The sequence below is a fragment of the Mustela erminea genome, chromosome 2 (genome assembly GCF_009829155.1).
Source record: "Mustela erminea isolate mMusErm1 chromosome 2, mMusErm1.Pri, whole genome shotgun sequence".
Classification (NCBI taxonomy): domain Eukaryota; kingdom Metazoa; phylum Chordata; class Mammalia; order Carnivora; family Mustelidae; genus Mustela; species Mustela erminea.
In genome coordinates, this window is record NC_045615.1 from 143,722,611 (window position 1) to 143,742,508 (window position 19,898).

Below are 19,898 nucleotides of genomic sequence, written 5' to 3' on the forward strand. Positions count from 1 at the left end.
GAAGGGGAAAGTTTTTAGTTCTTACTTGTTTCCTATGAGATTTTGAAATACAACTTCAAAGTATTAATTACAGTCAGGTTTGATGAAACCAAAGGGCAAAAAAAAAAAAAAAAAAAGTGTTGATTCAATTTCATAAGGGACTAAGGTTTCAGTGGGAATTTAATTAATTTTCTTTCTTCTGCAGGTGAAGTTCCTATAAAGTGGATTCAGGTAACATGGGCCTTTATTATTTATTTATTTTTTCCCTAGAATGAGTTTTGCAAAGTTGCCTCAGAGAATTTCCAAATTGAAAGGGAGAGGTGTGGATTGGTAGTTTTTCTAAACAGAGTCCTCCTAAATACAGAAATTGTGGATGGACCAACACAAGTCTCTTGCCACCCATGGGAAATAATTCAAAAGTGTATGCTTGACCAGTAGTGGGTCAGAGGCATTATCTTCACAAGAAAGATAGTACATTATGCTATGCTATTTCCCATTTTCACTATTAATTCTTTGTTACCTTAGGCAAGCCATATTGGAGAAAAATTTAATAATAAGACGAGGTATGTGTCCTTCCTTTCCTAAGCTGGTTAAAAGTGCATTTCGCTGCTTGGATTACTCTATCCACTAGAAAAGAATTACAACTCTGTGCTTCTGCCCAGTTTACATTGTGCTAGAATCAGAGTTTAAGAGAATATTTTCTGTGCTTACTTTAATTTTTCCTGGGCATTTTGAGACGTAAATTTATATGATTATAATATTTAGCCTATAAGCCTATTTAATCAAATTGATTTCTTAAAATATATTCCATCACATAACATAGTTGTATGTTGGGGTCTGTGTATTTTTTTTAATCCTATATAGTATTCTCTTTTATTCTCTTTGCATGATTTGGAATGCCCTAAAATTAATTAGGAAGTATTTGCTGTGCATTTTTATGAAGAGAAGATCCAAACTTTCTTTGGCTTCTCAAAACAGAGTATAACCTCATCCCCACATGCCTAAGAATCACTGCTATTTTTATACTCCCTTTCCAGACAATTTCATCCTTTTTGGAATCTAAGTTACCAGCCAGTAGCTGTGACTCTTAAATGTATATTTCAAGCTCTTTCTTCTGAGCTTCAGACCTTTATATAAAAGGCATTTTATACCTGAAAGTTCAAAACTGATTGCATTGATCTACCTTCCTCATCTCTCCATTCCCAACCTCCCTATACTTGCCTCGCAGCCTGTCTGCCCTGTGTTGATGAAATTGCAACCCAAACACAAATCTCAGCTTTTCCTTGTTCTCCCCTGTGTCCAGTTAGCACCTTCCTAGGAGTCCGCTTTCTAGATGATTTTTATCACCTTTCTCTTTTCTCCTTTCCTGCCATTTTTGTCCCTGTAAACTATTGTCTAGTCCAGTGATCTCCAAAGAGACAGACACACTTGAGGATGGTCCATGAAATTCAAAGAAAAACATTTTAAAATTCCTATTTCCCCCTTTTTTTCTTATCCTTTTAAATTTCTATATGAACTTTATAACTTATACTTTACATATGTCAATACATATTACAAGATATGCACGTAATAGGGAGAGAATGTTCAGTTTTTGCTGATAAGATTTCATGATGAGAAAGGTTTGGAGGGCACTGATCATTGCTGGAACCTTCTACCTAGTTGCCTTGTCCCTGTATTTACATTCTCCAATTCATTTTGTAGTTACCAAAAATACTTCCCATGGCCAGTTGGATGAGGTCAGACTTTATTTTTAGCAAGACAAACTGTGTCCTTCATTATCTACTTTAAATATACTCTTGCAGTTTCATCTCTCACCATTTTCCCCATTATATTTCCTCTGTACAGAGCAAGAAGTGCCTTAGTACTCTCTTAGTTATGCCCCATTCCTTGACTTGATGCTTCCAGTTGTTCTGTCTTTGTGGACTCAGCGCCTTTTCTTCTTCACCTAGTAAACGTCTACTCTTTCCCACCCTGCCTAAAATCACTTCCTTCTGAAGCCTTCCCTGACTCCACGCAAAGTTATTCATGTCCTTTCTTGTATACATTACACACAGTGCTATTGTATGTGTGAATTGGACTCTGTTTTAGGAGTCTGTTCAAAATTTTCTCTCTTTCTCTGAACTGTGTCTTTAGGTTGTCTTATTCATCCTTATATTCTCCAAAACTCCTTGCTCAGCAGTTGCCAGGCAAGGCAATAACTAAATTATCTTTTAACACATATATTAATTCACTCATTAATTCTAATACTTTAGTATTAAAGTGTTATTAGAAATTTCATATTATTTTGCTATATCAGCTCAACATTAGAAGATATCAGACTGGATATTAAGATCACAGAAAGAATCCAGTGGTGCCGTAATTGAGACAAGAATTTTTTCCAGTGTATTAATCTGAGGAAGGCCTGATTTTTGCATTTCAGAGGTGACTTGAGAAGAACATGCTTTTTACCTCTTGGTAAGTGAATCTTTTCACAGAGGCACCTATGTATATAGGGTAAAATACTTTGGTATTTTAATTTAATTTTATTTTACTGTAGAAAGAACATTGTACATGAGATCTACCCTCTTAGTAACTTTGTAAGTGTATAATGCATTATTGTGGACTAGAGGTACAGTATCATACTGCAGACACGCTGGAGCCTACTCGTCTCAATCAATGGAAACTTTAAGCACATTGATTAGTAACCTCCCATTCCCTTGCCCCCCAGACCCTGGCAACTCCCATTCCGCTATTGGGTTTTATGATTTGACTGTTTAGAAATTCCATATACGTGAAATCATGTGATATTTGTCCTTCCATGGTTGGCTTATTTTACTTAGCATAGTGTCATCCAGGTTCATTCTTGTTGTTACATGCTGCAGAATTTTCTTCTTTTCCAAGGATGGATAGTATTCTCATATATATATATATATATATATATATATATATATATATATATATATACATACACACCACATTTTCTTTATCCATTTATCTGTTAATGGACATTCAGATTATTTCCACATTTTGGCTGTAGTGAATTGTGCTGCAATGAATATGGCATTGCTAATATCCCTTTGAGATTCTGATTTCAGTTCTTTTGGATAAATACCCAGATGTGGAATTGCTGAGTCATATGATAGTTTTGTTTTTAACTTCTTGAGATACTTCCATACTATTTTCCACAGAAGCTACAACATTTTGCATTCCTTTTAATAGTGTGCAAGATTCTGTGTGCAAGAGTTCTCATTTCTCTATGTCCTCACCAATGCTTATTGTCTTTTATTTTTATTTCCAAAATGTGGGAGGAATTTCTACAACTCATTAGTAAAAACAAAAACAGAAACCAATAACCTGATAAAAAAAATAGGCTAAGGATCTGAATAGACATATCTCCAAAGACGATATGCAAATGACTAACACATATGTGAAAAAATGCTCAATGTTACTAATAAGCATCAGGGAGATGCAAATCAAAACCACAGTGAAATATCACCTCACTCCTGTCACGATAGTTATTATTTAAAAAAAAAAATATGTGTGGTAGTTAAGCAGAAATGATAGTTTCCTATTGTACCCAGACTCAGTGGGTGAATTGAGAGATTCTCACTTTTCCAAGTACAATAAACTGACAGTAAAGAAGTTCCTATAAAGACGTTTAACAGCCGGAGTTCTCAGAATATTCAGCCTTTTCCTCTCCAGTCATGTAGATGATCTTCACTGATGATCCCAATGAATGGAACAGACAATAGAAATGATCCTTGAAAGTATAGTCTTCCAATAAACGGAACAGATAAATGTTCTGTTCTCTTAGGATGTCCTGGGCACTAAGTATTACAGGGCAAAATCAGCAGTGGCATGTCCAAGCAGATCTATGACGGCCAGGCATTCATAAAATGCATCATTTTATGATATCCCTATGAAAACATAGGGATAAAAGTCATTTACCCACTTAACATTTTGATGTCAGCAGCAATATTCAAACTACTCTTAACAGATTACTTCAGCAGCCTTCACATCTGTAGTCTGCAGCTCAAGTAATATGGAAAATGGTCTGATGATCAGAGAAGGTCTCATCACAGTATTATTTGCATGGAGTACATTAGATCCCAGATAAACCAGGAATAAAGAAAGAATAATCAAGAAAATTACTAAGTAATGGTTATTTTGACTGGTCTCTCACAGCATAGTTATTTTTGTTGAAAAGTGGGAGAGGGAGGTATTTGTATTTTAAATGTCTTAATATCCATATCGTATTTTCATGACCTAACTCTCATTCCCATATTTTTCACAATCTGTGCATCACTATTGTGATGTACAGATTTCCCTATTCACATATTCTTTACCTTTTCTAACAGGTACCTAAGGCATTTTATTATGGGAAGTTCATGTCTTTGGTAATAAAGATATTATAGTGTTTCAAATCCTATGTTTGTTTAGGTTCACTAAGATTTTTTTTCTTTTAATATGCTTTACTTTTCATAATAAAGGATGTAAGTGCATTTTTTTTGCTAAAGTTGCAGCTAAAAGCCATTTTTCCTCAGAAGCATTTCCTCAACTCTAAGGCAGAGATAATTATTCCAACTACAATCTCCCAGAACTTTATAAATATATCTAGTAAGACATTTATTACATTCATTACAATTATTTTTTATGTTTGATCTCATGACCCTAATGCAATCTCCATGTAGGTAGATAATGTATTTTATTCATTTCTGTTATTTTTCTCAGTGTCTGACACTCAGTACATGTTCAAGACATATTTATTGAATAACTAAATAGATAATTAAATACATAAGTAAGTGCATTAAAATGTGATTTCTGTATTTTCCAGAGCACCATATAGACAGTATCATGAGCATTATAAGCACTCAATAAATATATAAGAAATTATTGAAATATTTCACTGGTATCCCTTTACTTTTATTGATTAAAACCTTATCTATAATGATTGTTCCTTGAGCCTTCTATTTGTAGGCAAAGGGAGGCAATAGAAAAAGCACTGAAGTAAGAATTGATTTTTGCTCTGGTCCTGGAATTTTTTTTTCTTTTGTGTGATTTTAGGCAATTCACTTTTATCTTTACAACCCTTAGTATCCTCATGTGTAAAATGAAGATAAGACCTGCCTTGCACTCTTTCCTGGGTTTTGCTGAGAATGAAATGGGATGCTCTATTTTGTAAATAAAGGATTTCTGTACAAATGTATAATGATAAATTGGCATATCAAGTCTGCTGTTTTGTTTCCCCAAGATTAACTTTCTTTAGCCAAAAAATGATTTGATTGTGTGTGCGTACAGTGTGTGCACACGCATGGTGGTCAAACCAGTTAGGAATATAGGAAAAAAACCTTTGTTTAAGATCTGAAAGTATATGTTGTTTAATATTAACTTAAAATATTTTATGAACATGTGAAAATATTTGGTAAGTGTAAGAAAACATTTAAAAAGAATATATGTACTAAAAAGGTACTAATTCATCATAAATTATTCTAGGACAGGGTTATAAACATTAGATATTCTAAGTAATTCTTCTCTAGCAAAAAGTGATAAATTGGGACCCTCATATATTTTATATTCTTTTTATTGGAAGAAAAGTCAAATTCCTAAATTCTAGATACATAGCTCTGTTGGAGGTAATTAGGTTTTTGGCAAAACATTAATACCAAACTCCAGGTCCAGCACTTGGCAGTGTCAGAATTTTTCAGTTTCTTTGGCAGCTTTTATTCCTTTTGGTATTTTGAATGTTCATATTCAAAGTTGTCTTTAAGTCATGAAAGAAACTCTCAGTAGAACTCAGTAAGTTTTATCAATTATCCCAATATTAAATTTAATTAAAAATTAAATAAAATTCACACGAATTTGAAGCAGACATCTGAGTGTGTGTTTCCCTAGGAATTTCTGAAGGCCAGGCATGAGAACAACACTAAATGAAGACTTATCATCAACCTTTTTAAGCTGAGTGTGAACAGTCATCTGATTTAGGATAGGATTTAACACAACTACTCTTTTTTAAAATTTTTAAAAAATATTTTATTTATTTGTTTGACTCAGAGAGAGAGATTACAAGTAAGCAGAGAGATAGGCAAGCAGGCTCCCTGCTGAGCAGAGAGCTGATGCGGGGCTTGATGTGGGGCTCGATGTGGGGCTCGATCCCAGAACCCTGAGATCAGGACCTGAGCTGAAGGCAGAGGCTTAACCCACTGAGCCACCCAGGAGCCCCAACACAACTACTCTTGAATTGGCTGTTGAGTATCTGTCGTTATTAAAGATCACATTGGAAAATAAACATCTAGCAATTTTGTGCATTTTCTGTTAAATACAGAAAGTATACAGTAGATATTTTCCCCCAAGTATGTTTAAATATATATTTAGTAAAGGCTCCCATCTTCTTATAAAAAGGTCATGTTTTGTACTAGTGTGTTCAGTAAATTAAGGAAATTTTCTGGTAGAAGAGAAAGTATTGGAATAACAATTACAAAGTATGCTTTTGAAAAAAGTTAGTATTTAAATATTTAAGATAGCATGTAAGTGTTCAGCGATATTTTAGTTTCAGGATATATTACAACTCTAATAAATGCCAATTTGAGCATTCAATTTTATTTATTGGACACCAGCTGGATACTACTATGTTAAAGTAGGCATACTGTAAGTAACATTGGAGATTCAAGAATGTAAAATATATTTTATTTGCTTTCAAAATGCTTGCACTAAATTAGGAGGAATGCTAGGTAGAAAGTAATAAGAACCAAAATAGTTTGGATAAAATACATTCAGAGTTGTTTAGAAAAAATGCAAAATTACATCTGACTAGAGTAACTGAAGTAGTTCTGTAAAGAGCATTTTAACTAGTCCTTGAAGGATAAAATATCAGAACACATGAAATTTGGAAATGAAAAAGCCAACTAGATGTAGAGTAGTTTGAACAAATTCAACTCAATATGTAAATATAAATTTATGAAGATAATTAATGGAGGATTAGTTAATTAAAAACAAGGAATTGGGGTTCCTGGGTGGCTCAGTGTGTTAAGCCTCTGCTTTCAGCTCAGGTCATGATCTCAGGGTCCTGGGATTAAGCCCCTCATTGGGCTCTCTGCTCAGCCTGCTGCCCCCCACCCCATTTGCCTCTGCCTGCTTGTGATCTCTCTCTCTCTGTCAAATAAAAATAAAATCTTTTTAAAAATAAATAAAAACAGAAGGAATCATCTTCTTGGCAAATAATTTATTATAGGTTTCTTTTTTTTTCCATTTTCTTTTCTTTTTTTTCTTTTCAGTGTTCCAAATTCATAGTTTATGCACCACACCCAGTTCTCCATGCAATACATGCCCTCCATAACACCTACCACCAGACTCACCCAACCCCCCACCCCCTCCCCTATCATAGATTTCTTTAAAAAAAAAAATATCCAGGTAGACTTAAATATTTTATTCATTTATAAGGCAGAAGTACTTCAAGGATCTCTTTTTTGGAAAATGAAGACAACAGTACAATTAACATTAAAGGAAATCTATCATCCTCTTCTTCCATTTAATTTGGATTTATGAAAATATAATCTTTATGTGAATACCCTTTGCTGACTGGACTCATTGTTATTTAGGCAAAACCTAGAATCTTAATCACAGGAGTCAAGAAAAAAAGATACATTTTGAAACAAAATTACCAAAAATGGGAGGAAGATGGCAACAACAAAAGGAACAGCAATGATAATAATACCAACCCTATGCTTTATAGCTTCAAAGAGATTTCTGTAGCGGAAGGAACACGGCTTTGAAGTCAGACCATGGTTTTCCACCATTTCTACAGTTATCTTTGTGACCTTATGCAATTTACTTAAATTTCTAAGCTTCAATTTCCTCAGCTGTAAAACAGAAATCTCAATGCTATTTTACATGACTGAATGTGTTAACATAAAAGTAAAATAATTAATATATTGTGGAGGCAAAACAAATGTTAACTTCCCTGTCTATCTTATAATGGCTCGTATAAGTAGGTATTACTCATTCAGCTACTATGTATTTTAAGCTCCCAATCCCGTGGGCTTTGTACTGGTTTAGAAGGGGTTACTTACCTTAGAGAATAGAACAAAAAAAAAAAATATATGCATTCTTCAAAATTTCAATAATAGAGGGTTGAAGGAAAGACAACCAATAAATCAATAAAGGAGAAGGCGTAGTATGTTTATTTTCCTTGAATTTGAATGCACCTAGATATTTCTCAATTTAGATTGGTTGGCTTTACTTTTATTTTGAAATGTGTAATCCCTTTTTGATTTGAAGATTTATTTCATCTTTTGTGTTAGGAAAAATTTATTCAGTGATTATATTTTCTCTTCCAATTGTTGTTTTTCCTGAAAATTTATGGTATTAAAGTTTAATAGGTTCACGCAGATTTGCATTTATAAATTTATAAAATCATATAGACTAAAATGTTTGTACACTAGCAAAAATGATATAGAAATATTTTCAAAGGCACTTCAAAACTAGAATGGGAGAGGAAAATATATGATGTATTTATTTAAGCACCGACTATCCTTTAAAATCTGTATCTCTTATTTTTTGGGAGGTTTTTGATCACTGCTTCAATCTTGTTACTAGTTATTGGTCTTTTCAGGTTGTCGGTTTCTTCCTGTTTCAGTCTTAGAAGTCTATAGGTTTCCAGGAATGCATGCATTTCTTCTAGGTTGCTTAACTTATCTGCATATAGCTGTTGATAATAATTTCTGATGATTGTTTCTATTTCCTTGGTGCTAGTCATGATCTCCCCACTTTCATTCATAATCTTATTAATCTGTGTCCTTTCTTTTTTCTTTTGGATTAGTTTGGCCAGGGGTTTATTGATCTTATTAATTCTTTCAAAGAACCAGCTTCTCGTTTCATTGATGTGTTCTACTGTTTCTCTGATTTCTAATTCATTGATCTCTGCTCTAATCTTAATTATTTCCCTTCCCACATATGGGTTAAGCTTAACTTGTTGCTGATTCACCAGTTCTTTAAGGTATAAAGATAGTTTGTATTTATTCAGGATTTTTCTACTTTTTGAATGAGGCTTGGATGGCTATGTATTTCCCCCTTGTGACTGCCTCTACTGTATCCCAAAGAGGTAAAGGATCTATACACTAGGAACAACAGAACTCTCATGGAAGAAACTGAAGAAGACTCGAAAAGGTGGAAAAAACATTCCATGCTCATGGATTGGAAGAATACACTGTTAAAATATCTGTGTTGCCCAGAACAATCTATATTTTCAACGCCATCCTGATCAAATTATCATTGGCATTTTTCAAAGTGCTAGAACAAACAATCTTAAAATTGTATGGAACCAGAAAAGACCCCGAATCACCAAGGAAATTTTGAAAAGGAACAACAAAGCTGGGGGCATCACATTACCTGATTCCAAGCTATATTACAAAGCTGTGATCACCAAAGACAGCATGGTACTGGCACAAAAACAGATACATAGGCCAATGGAACAAAGTAGAGAGCCCAGATATGGACCCTCAACTCTGTGGTAAAATAATCTTCGACAAAACAGGAAAAAATATACAATGGAAAAAAGACAGTCTCTTCAATAAATGGTGCTGGGAAAATTGGACAGCTACATACAGAAGAATGAAACTCAACTATTCTCTTATACCATACCTAAAGATAAACTCAAAATGGATGTGAAATGGGAATCTATGTGAGACAGGAATCCAATGTGAGACAGGAATCCATCAAAATTGTAGAGGAGAACATAGGCAGTAACCTCTTCAACATCAACTATAGCAAATTCTTTCAAGACACATCTCCAAAGGCAAAGGAAACAAAAACAAAAATTAACATTTGGGATTTCATCAAGATAACAAGCTTCTGCACAGCAAAGGAACTAGTCAACAAAACAAAGAGGCAATCCATGGAATGGAAGAAGATATTTGCAAATGACCCACAGACAAAGGGCCGATATCCAAGATCTATAAAGAACTTCTCAAACTCAACACCCAAAAAGCAAATAAGTCAAAAAATGGACAGAAGACATGAACAGACACTTCCCCAAAGAAGACATACAAATGGCTAACAGACACATGAAAAAATGTTCATCTTCATTAGCCATCAGGGAAGTGCAGATCAAAATTACATTGAGATACCACATTACACCACTTAATTTTTGCCATTACATCAATGGCAAAAATTAAGAAGGCAAGAAACAACAAATGTTGGAGAGGCTGTGGGGAAAGAAGAACACTCTTATATGTTGGTGGGAATGCAAGTCGATGCAGACACTTTGGAAAACAATGTGGAGATTACTCAAAAAATTAAAAATAGAGCTACCCTATGACCTGGCAATTGCACTACTGGGTATTTATACCAAAGATACAGAGGTAGTGAAAAGAAGGGCCATATGCACCCCAGTGTTCATAGCAACAATGTCCACAATAGCCAAAATGTGAAAAGAGCCAAGATGCCCTTCAACAGACAAATGGATAAAGAAGATGTGTCCATATATACAATGGAATATTACTCAGCCATCAGAAAGGATGAATACCCAACTTTTGAATCAACATGGATGGAACTGGAGGAGATCATGCTGAGTGAAACAAGTCAAACAGAGAAAGTGAATTATCATATGGTTTCACTTATTTGTGGAACATAAGGAATAGCATGGTGGACATTAGGAGAAGGAAGGGAGAAATGAAGGGGGAGGACATCGGAGTGGGAGATGAACAATGACAGACTGGACTCTGAGAAACAAACTGAGGGATTTAGAGGGGAGGAGGGTGGGGGGGAATGGGTGAACCCAGTAATGAGTATTAAGGGGTGCACTTATTGCATGGAGCACTGGGTGTTATACATAAACAATGAGTCTTGGAACACTACATCAAAAACTAATAACATACTATATGGTGACTAACATAACAATAAAAAATAATAGTAAAAATAATAAAAAAATAAAAATGTAGGCAAGGATGCTATTACCTAATACAGGCTTATGAATAGACAGACAACTACAATAGAATTCTCCTGGCAGAACTCTTTCTTCCACAACTCTTAAGTTTCATTGTTAGAAATTAATTTCTGTTGGCCTCGCAGTTTTTGGTCTTTTAAAGGTTTTACACTAAAATGTAAACATACTTTGAAAGCATAGTACATTAAAGACACAGAAATTGGCTTGAAGGCTGTGCTTGAATAGTGCCTAAAATATGTCTCTAGTTATGTGTCTTTTGAAATGTTGGGGTCAATATTTTAAAACTATCTTATTAAAATGACATACTCATTAGATTGGTAAATGATGAAGCTGGGAGGCAGAGCTAATATGTCAAATGATAGAATTAAAATGTAAGTGGTCCTGATTAGCTGGAATGGGAAATAGGGGGTTAAATCTAAGAAAATGCAGTTTCCTAAAACTGAATGTAAAGTGCCTCTCTTAGGTGGGAAAAAAAAAGACAACAAAAAGTACTGTGTATAATGTGGTACATGTGAAAACACTTTAAAGATATTGTTAACTGTAAAGTTAAAACAAGTTGAGAATATGATGTAGTGGCCCCAAAATAAGAAAATAAAAAAAGGTGAAAAAAAAAAATCTGGATCTCGAGGGGTACCTGGGTGGCTTAATTGGTTAAACCCTGATTCTTGATTTCTGCTCAGGTCATTATCTCAGGATTGTAAGATTAATTAAGCTCTGATTCTTGATTTCCATTCATATCATGATCTCAGGGTTGTGAGATCAAGCCCCATGTTGTGCTCTGTGCTGGGCGGGGAGCCTGCTTAAGATTCTCTGCTTCTGCTTCCTCCCACCCCCACCACCCAGTGTGCAAGTTCCCTTTCTCTCCCTCAAATAAATAAGTAAACTTGTACAGCAGAAATTTCTGGGAAACACACCAAACAGATGAGAAAATACATTTAATCACTGAATGGACTTTTTTTAACATAAAGGATAAAATAAATCTGAAGATCAAAAGGTAATTTCCTTTGTTACAAAATAAAAGTGAAACCAATGAAATAAAACCTAATTGTGGTATATTCTGAATGAGTTATTGAACTTTCAAGGAAAAGAAAAAATTCCTGAACCATCCAGGTAGGAAATAAAAAAATCCAGTAAGTTACAAAGGGGAAATAAAACAATGAGAAATAGCAATATTTAGTGCCAGGAGACAATGGCACAAGACCTATTCATTCTAGTTAAGAGAGTAGGACCCATATTTTCATTAAAAAAAAAAAATCAAGGAAAATAGGCAGGCTTTCTCAAACTTGAAAAAATTGAATCCTAAAATATGGATAGTTATTGTTGAACACATACATACTTCTAGTCAACCAGGCAATGGATTGCAGAGCTGTAGTAAAATGAGTAATGCAACATCTGTTGCCAAATGACAGGGAAACGTGAATAAAATTTTGAAGAAAACAAAGTTTGTTATAAGAATTTCATACCCTGCTAAAATGGATATTTTCAACTATACAAGTACTTAGGAAATAGAGTACTGTGGATACCAAATAATATAAGCTTCCTCTTAAGAATGAAAAATGTGAAATCGAGAATATAAGTTCTTATTTAAGAAGGGAACTTGCTTTCATTAAAGGAAAATTATGAAGCAAATCAATTCTCTATCATATATGATATTTTCTCTCTGGAGTTTCTTAAAAGTATTCTTTTTTTCTTTGTAATTCACACAATATTTATAGGGAATAGTTCGTGGTCAGTGATGAAATTTTCTTTTTAAAAATTTGATATATGTTCATATATATCATATATCTGTATATTCACATATCTATCTAATTTATCTATTTAGTGAAATTAGGTGATAGAGATAGTTAACACACCTGTCCCTTCAAATAGTTACTTTTTTGTAGTAAGAATGTATCGAAAACATCTACTTTTTTAGCAGTTTTCAAATATATAATACAGTATTGTTAACTGCAGTCAACATGCTGTACCTTATATTTCCAGAAAAATTTGTCTTATCACTGTTAAGTTTATAACCTTTAACCATGCATCTTCACCCATTTCCTCAACCCCTACCCACCCTACTCCTGGTAACTACCAATAGGCTCTCCTTTCTGAGTTCCCTTTTTTTTAAAAAAATGTAAATTTTTACATTTATTTTTATTTTTAATTTCATTTTAATTTAACTTCATTTTTGTCTTTTAGAGAGTGAGCAAGAGTGCATGTGTAATCGTACAAGCCAGCGGTGGGGGAAGATAGGGAGAGAGAGAATCTTAAGGAGGCTCCACACCCTGCACAGAGCCCTATGCTGGGCTTGATCTTTAAGATGATGAAATCATGACCTGAGCCTAAATCAAGAGTCCAATGCTTAACTGACTGAGTCACCCAGGTGCCCCCCACCCCCGGCTTTCTTTTTAGGTTGAAAATATTCCTGAAAGATGAGTACTTTTGTGATTGACATTTTATAAGGGTAATCACAAATTGTACATATCTTTATTTACTTTGGATATGTAACCCCTGCTTCTGGAAATATCTGCTACGAGCTGCTACAAATGTCTGCTATAGCTGCTTATGATAAGGTTAAATTAGATAAAATGGTCCCAACAGTTTCTAAATCTGAGACACAACATGAATTACTGTTTTGATAGCAACTAGAGGCCCTTTATAAACAAACATTTGTCCCTTCCACATTACTTGATATTATTGACAATGCTAGAAATGAATAAAAAATTCTAAACACTGTCGAAAGAAAAATGATAATAAACTTAGTGAATATGAGAGGTGGAGGAGGAATGCCAAGTCTCTAACTTTTCTAAGTGGAGTGGAGAATCACTTTACCCCTCCAATATGGTAACATTGAGGACAAACACAAAACAGAACAGAACAAAACAAAAAAACAAACAGAAAAAAATCCCGGCAAGAACGTCTTTATATTTTTTAACATTAAAGGGGTCATTTAGAACTTAATAACTTTTGAAACAAAAATATTTTATTGGAAATTCATCTATTCTCACTTCTGATTTCTAAACTCGAAGAAGATAGATTTGGCATTTTATTTAATAAAACTGTGATATTATGTTTTAATTTGGATGAAATTACCTCTCTGTTCCTTCTGTATATATCTAAGAATAAATGTATATTGTATTGCACTCTAATTTTATTTATTTATTTATTTTTAAAGATTTTATTTATTTATTTGACAGAGAGAGTTCACAGTAGACAGAGAGGCAGGCAGAGAGAAAGAGGGAAGCAGGCTCCCTGCTGAGCAGAGATCCCGATGCGGGACTCGATCCCAGGATCCTGAGATCATGACCTGAGCCGAAGGCAGCGGCTTAACCCACTGAGCCACTCAGGCGTCCTGCACTCTAATTTTAATGATGATTTCTTTTGTTTTCTTCTTCATGTTTTTCTTGCTTTACATAATAAGCATTATATATGTAAGATAAAACCATGTATTGTTCTAATGAAAAAGAAATTGAGGATCATAGAAGTTAAATAACTTGTCACGGTAACATAAAAATTTGGTCTGAGTACTTTTTTAGTGAAACTAAAATAATTGGCGTAATATTTCAATTTCTTAAAAAAAACAGTGGCTCTCTGAATTACCAATATTTGGCAAGTATTTTAAGTTGCAATTTTTCCTGTTCTTTCTGTTTATTTTTAAAAATGGTGGCTAGATTGTAAATGGATTATTTTTTCTTTCTGTAGTTTTAAAATCACCAAATAAATGTAATTGGCAGTTTTAGGCCATTTTACTTTAGATTGATCCAAAGATGGAAAATTACAGCTTACACATTCTTACACACACACACACACACACACACACACACACACAGGATAGGGAGTGAGGAGAAAGGGGGGGGGGGAAGGAGAGGGGAAGAAGGATCAGAAATAAAACTGAAGATAAATTAAGGACTTTGTCACTTACCTGTACCATCTGTTCCTTCGAACTTCATGGTTCTCAATTTGAATTCTCTCTACAGATACATATGTATATGTGTGTCTGTATACATATATATGCATATAATTTACATTTTAAATCTGAATTTATCCCACATAAATGTTCATAGTCTTTTTATATAAAAGGTTATAGAAACTGGAAGACAAGCCATATATCTTAGACTAATCTGTTTTAGAGTACCTTTAAATTGTATTCAACATAGCAGTTTTATTAAATTCCTTGATTTAAAGTATTGCTGAATTATCCTGTAATCTACAATTCTCAGGTGAAGAGACAAAAATCCCATCAAGCTGAGGAGATGGGAATCTAATTCCACAGAACAAAATGTGCTTTTAATAAACTGTGACAAGACAGGCAAGAGAAAGAAAAAGGTTTAGGAGGCAAAAGATCTGAGTTGCAGTCTAATGAAAACATTCAATCCATGTGTCACAACCAAATAAAAGAGAAAAAAGAATATGGCAAATGGACACTGACCTTCCAGAATACATTTCTCTATATCATAGCAAGCTCACCTAGAAGAGCAATGAATCCCTGGTAAACATTTATCTTACAAAGAAATGCAATAAAATGGTTAAAAGAATAAATTTTTAATGCAACAGCACAACGAAACCAACTTAGCCAGAGAATATACTTTATAAAATACAAATATAACACGTGCTGGATTATAGGTCACATCTGTGACCCATATACACAGCATACAGAAGGCTTGGTTGTGGGCTGCTTTCATCTTTCAAACTCTGATGCTATTTGAAACTTAAGTTACATACCAAGAATTCTGGTTATGAGTAATGTATATACTCGGTATAGAAAACTAAAATGGCCACAAATAGAATTAAGAAAAAAAGATTCACATACTGTTAACTTTTTTATGCATTCACTTTATATTATAATTTTGCCAGAGTTTTGTGCCTAATTGAGATAATATTTTATCTAATTTTATATCCTTTTTATTTATAAAATTGAACATTGAAGTTTCTGATCACATTAAAATACATAATTTTAAGTGAATGATTGATATTCTAGTAAGTCTCTATACCTCAGTACCTAAATATACCTTATTTATGGACATTTTAAACATGTTATTTTCTTCTAAATAAGTCTGTAGTAAATATATTTGTCTATACAACATTATCTGTATTTTGCTGTATTTCCTTTGTATAACTTATATGAATATAATTTTTAAGAATAAAGGCAAGAGCATTTTGAAGTATCTTTGACTTATATTATCAATTGCATTCCAAAGGTTTACATCAGTTTGTACTGCATTGTACAGGGGTGCCCCGAGTTTACCCTGTGATTAAGTTAACATTGATTAATTATTCTTTGTAATTTGTTAGATTTTTAAAAATTTTCTCTTTATTCAGTTTTTGCTTATTCTCATATTTATATTTGTATCTTATATTTATATTGACAATTTTATGTGTATTTTACTTTTATAATGTATTTTTGCATTTTGTCAACTTATTTTCTTTTGGTGTTTTACTTATTTTATCTGTTTTCCTTTTTATACAGGAAGTCTCATGACTGCTGTCCCTTTTTTTTTTTTTTACTTTTTTATTTCTTTATTACTATTTCTCCCTCTGATGGCAATTATATTATTCTAACCATACAAATATTTATTATTTATTTGTTATCTAGATTCTTTTCAGCTGTTAAAAATTGAGATGTGCAGCTGCCAAGTTACCATCCACAGGTGTGTTTCTATTTCTCCGAGTATTAATAATAATGCTGCTGCTGATGGCTAGCATGTATATATTGCTTTCTGTGTGCTTGGTACCATTTGTAGTGCTTGCTGTATTATATAATTTGATACTCACAAAACCCAATGAGGGAGGGCCCATTATTAAGTCTACTTTTCGGATGAGGAAATGGAGGCACAGAGAATTTAAACAACTTGCACAGTGTTAGTCATCAGATTCTATCCTGGCCATTTGGCCCCAGAGTCTGTGTTTTTGCCCATGACATTTTGATACTATTATGTTCAGTGCCTAAAGATTCATGATTAGCTCATTTTCATTGTGTATGGGATCTTTGATCAACTTAAGCCTACTCTCTGTATCATCTTTGAAGCCAGTTTAGGGTGATTGAATAGGCTAAACTCGAAGTGTAAATGAGAATGGTTTCCTTGGGGCGCCTGGGTGGCTCAGTGGCTTAAGCCTCTGCCTTCACTCAGGTCATGATCCCAGGGTCCTGGGATCAAGCCCCACATTGGGCTCTCTGCTCAGCAGGGAGCCTGCTTCCTCCTCTCTGCCTGCCTCTTTGCCTACTTGTGATCTCTGTCAAATAAATAAATAAAATCTTTTAAAAAATGTTTAAAGAATGGTTTCCTTGCTCTATTGACTCTCCCTTTTCCTTTTCCTGATGACACTTAATGATATTATTTTTCAAGCAGATCCTGTAGTAGTCTCAGAGAGACCCTTTCTGGGCACTGTGATAGTAAAAAGACTACCTATTGCAGAGGTTACTTACGTGGGAGAACAGTTCTAGTTCAAACAGTTCCAAATCTCCCTCCTCTCTGTCCTCTATCAGTACAGGGCACTGTATCTTCCTGCTCCTTAGCCCAGCAGGTGGCCCTATTAGGGGTACCTGCAAGGCAGCTCAAGCCTGTTAATTTCTGTGGGATCCATTGGACTTGCTTGCAATTCACACTTCTCTCGTGTGACACAAGGTGGATGTGCAGGCTGCTCTATTGAATTTCTCTACCCTTTTCCTCCATTTTTCTTTCAATCAATAGGCTTTGGGGTAGTGGTGGGACTCTGAAAGCTCAAAGCACATGTCTAACTGGAGAATGAGATGTCTGTTTCACTACACATTCCTGGTTTCTGGGAGTGATTCTCTTAGGATCTCTTATTTGATTTCAGGAGATGAGAGTTTTCTCTTGCTCTTTTCTCTTGTCTCTGTCTCTGTCTTTGTCTCTTCCTCCCTCACTCTCTTTCCCTCACTTCCTCTCTGGCTTTTGTTTATACAGACTGACTGGAGTGGGCAGTAGATTGGTTGGGGTGATAGTAGAAGACAGCAAATCAGTTTTCCTCCCTTGCATAATCAGCCTTAAAAAAGATGTCTGTCTGCTGCCATTTATTTTGGTCTTTTTTGGACTATAGTGTATCTTTTGTCTCTTTGCTTTAGCTTTGGGTTCTAATAGTCAGTTTTCGGTCAAGGAGGAAAATTCTCCTGTTCATTTACTCATTTTTGCCTGATACCTCTCCTGGCTTTGTTTTGTCAGCACTGATGACTTTGGTGAGTGTGCTTCCCTGGCATATGCCTCGATTGTACTTTGCTTTTTGAATGTATGTTTCTTCTAAGTTCTTTCTTAAAGTTGAATTTTGTAAGTCAGCTGAAACACTTTGTTGTTTTTGGTTTTGTTTTGTTTGTGGCTCAACAAAATAAATGGCATGCTCAAGTTCACACCATTAGTGAAAAGAGACATTGGGATTCTGTTTCAGGTGTGTCTGTCTACAGAGACCATGCCATAAATCACTACATTTCTTAATTTTCTCCAGTAATGTGGATAATATGACCTTGATCTCAGTTTTACTGATTATTGTGATATTTTTCAAATATTCACACGTGAAACTTTAATTGTCTAATTCAAGGATAATACCATAAGTTTTGATTAGATGCCAAACCTAGGGACTTCATCCTGTCACTTCTGCCCATAGAGTTCCCAATCTTTCTTGATCTTTGCTTTTCTAATTGGTTTAGTGATTAAGCTTATGAGTCTTGGAGTCAAAGAGCCCTGAGTTTAAATCTCAGATCTGACACAGTTTCATCTATAAAGTGTGGATTAAACTGCTAAGACACCAAAGTGGAAACTCTAATGCAAGTCTTTGGTTAGTCAGTTGTTGGAATGTAAACACATTTGGCCATTGCTGGAAAACTGGTGACACAAGCCCAGTGAAAGTCTGTTTGTATTTTGGAATAGAGATGTTTCTGGGAGAGAACTTGATCTGCACTGCTGGTATTTAGCCTTACCTGGACATTTATAGTTACAGTTATATATTTACAATTAATGATTAAATGTAGTAAACTTTTATTTAAAGATTTAATTTATCTATTTGACAGAGAGAGAGAGAAAGAGAGAGACAGCACAAGCAAGGGGAGTGGCAGAGAGAGAGGTAAAAGCAGGCTCCCTGCAGAGCAGAGCCCAGTGCGGGTCTTGATCCCACCATCTTGGGTTCATGACCTGAGCTGAAGACAGAGGCTCAACCGACTGAGCCACCCAGGTGCCCCTGACCTTTATTTACATGAGTGGGATATGTTGTTTAGCCACTTAGGGAATAATTGAATGTGACCCAAAGTAAGGCGATCATGATTTTGAGCATAGCTCGGGCTTTGACTCAAATCTGTGTTCAGTATGGTCTTTTGAGAACACTTGATTCTAGAGAAAGGAAATGAGAGTAAGTAAAATCTGAGGAGCTGTTTTGGGAACTGAATTTTGGAGCAGTACGGACGAGCTCTTTAAAAATACATGTATGATGATGCCAAAGGAAGAGAAGAGCTTTTCCTCTTCCTACTCTGCCCCATTTTGCTACATATACACCACCGCCCCATGGAGCTGTAGCTGAATCGCGGCTTTGCTAGCTTGGAGCCCCTGTGCCCAAGTGAGCAGTGGTGACTCCTGGGTGCTCATGCATCCACCATGGCCACTGTGGAGAGCGAGGAGAGGCTGGTGGAGCCTGAAAGATTGCTCCTCCTGGCTGCCACGTGCCAGTTTGCTAATTGCAGCAATTGTGACACCCCTGGCTCTGAAACTATGGGTGTAGAACTCCTTGTGCCCCATGGTGAAGCAGCAGTACACGGGCTAATGAGCTCCTGATTTTTCCCCCTTGAATATACCCCAGACACCATATTCCACACACTTTGGTAAATGGCAAACATTTCTGGGTCATCCTTGATGTGGGCCCTTTTTTTCTTAGCCTCCGTTCAGTCCATCAGGAAATCCCACTGACTTCTGAAATAGAACCAGAATCCAAACATTCCCATGCTCCCTGATTGCCTGTCCCCATCATCTCTCACCTGAATTACCATTGCAGCCACTGATCGCCTTACACTTACCAGTGGCTT

General features: G+C 35.0%; 1 long non-coding RNA gene across 1 annotated transcript; it reads left to right on the top strand.

Moving 5' to 3' along the window:
- The first annotated feature begins 431 nt into the window (after positions 1–431).
- Positions 432–16,527, top strand: LOC116585123. The gene is made up of 3 exons (XR_004283475.1): positions 432–542; positions 2,399–2,433; positions 16,473–16,527. It is a non-coding gene; the product is annotated as an uncharacterized LOC116585123 (long non-coding RNA).
- The last annotated feature ends 3,371 nt before the right edge of the window (positions 16,528–19,898 follow it).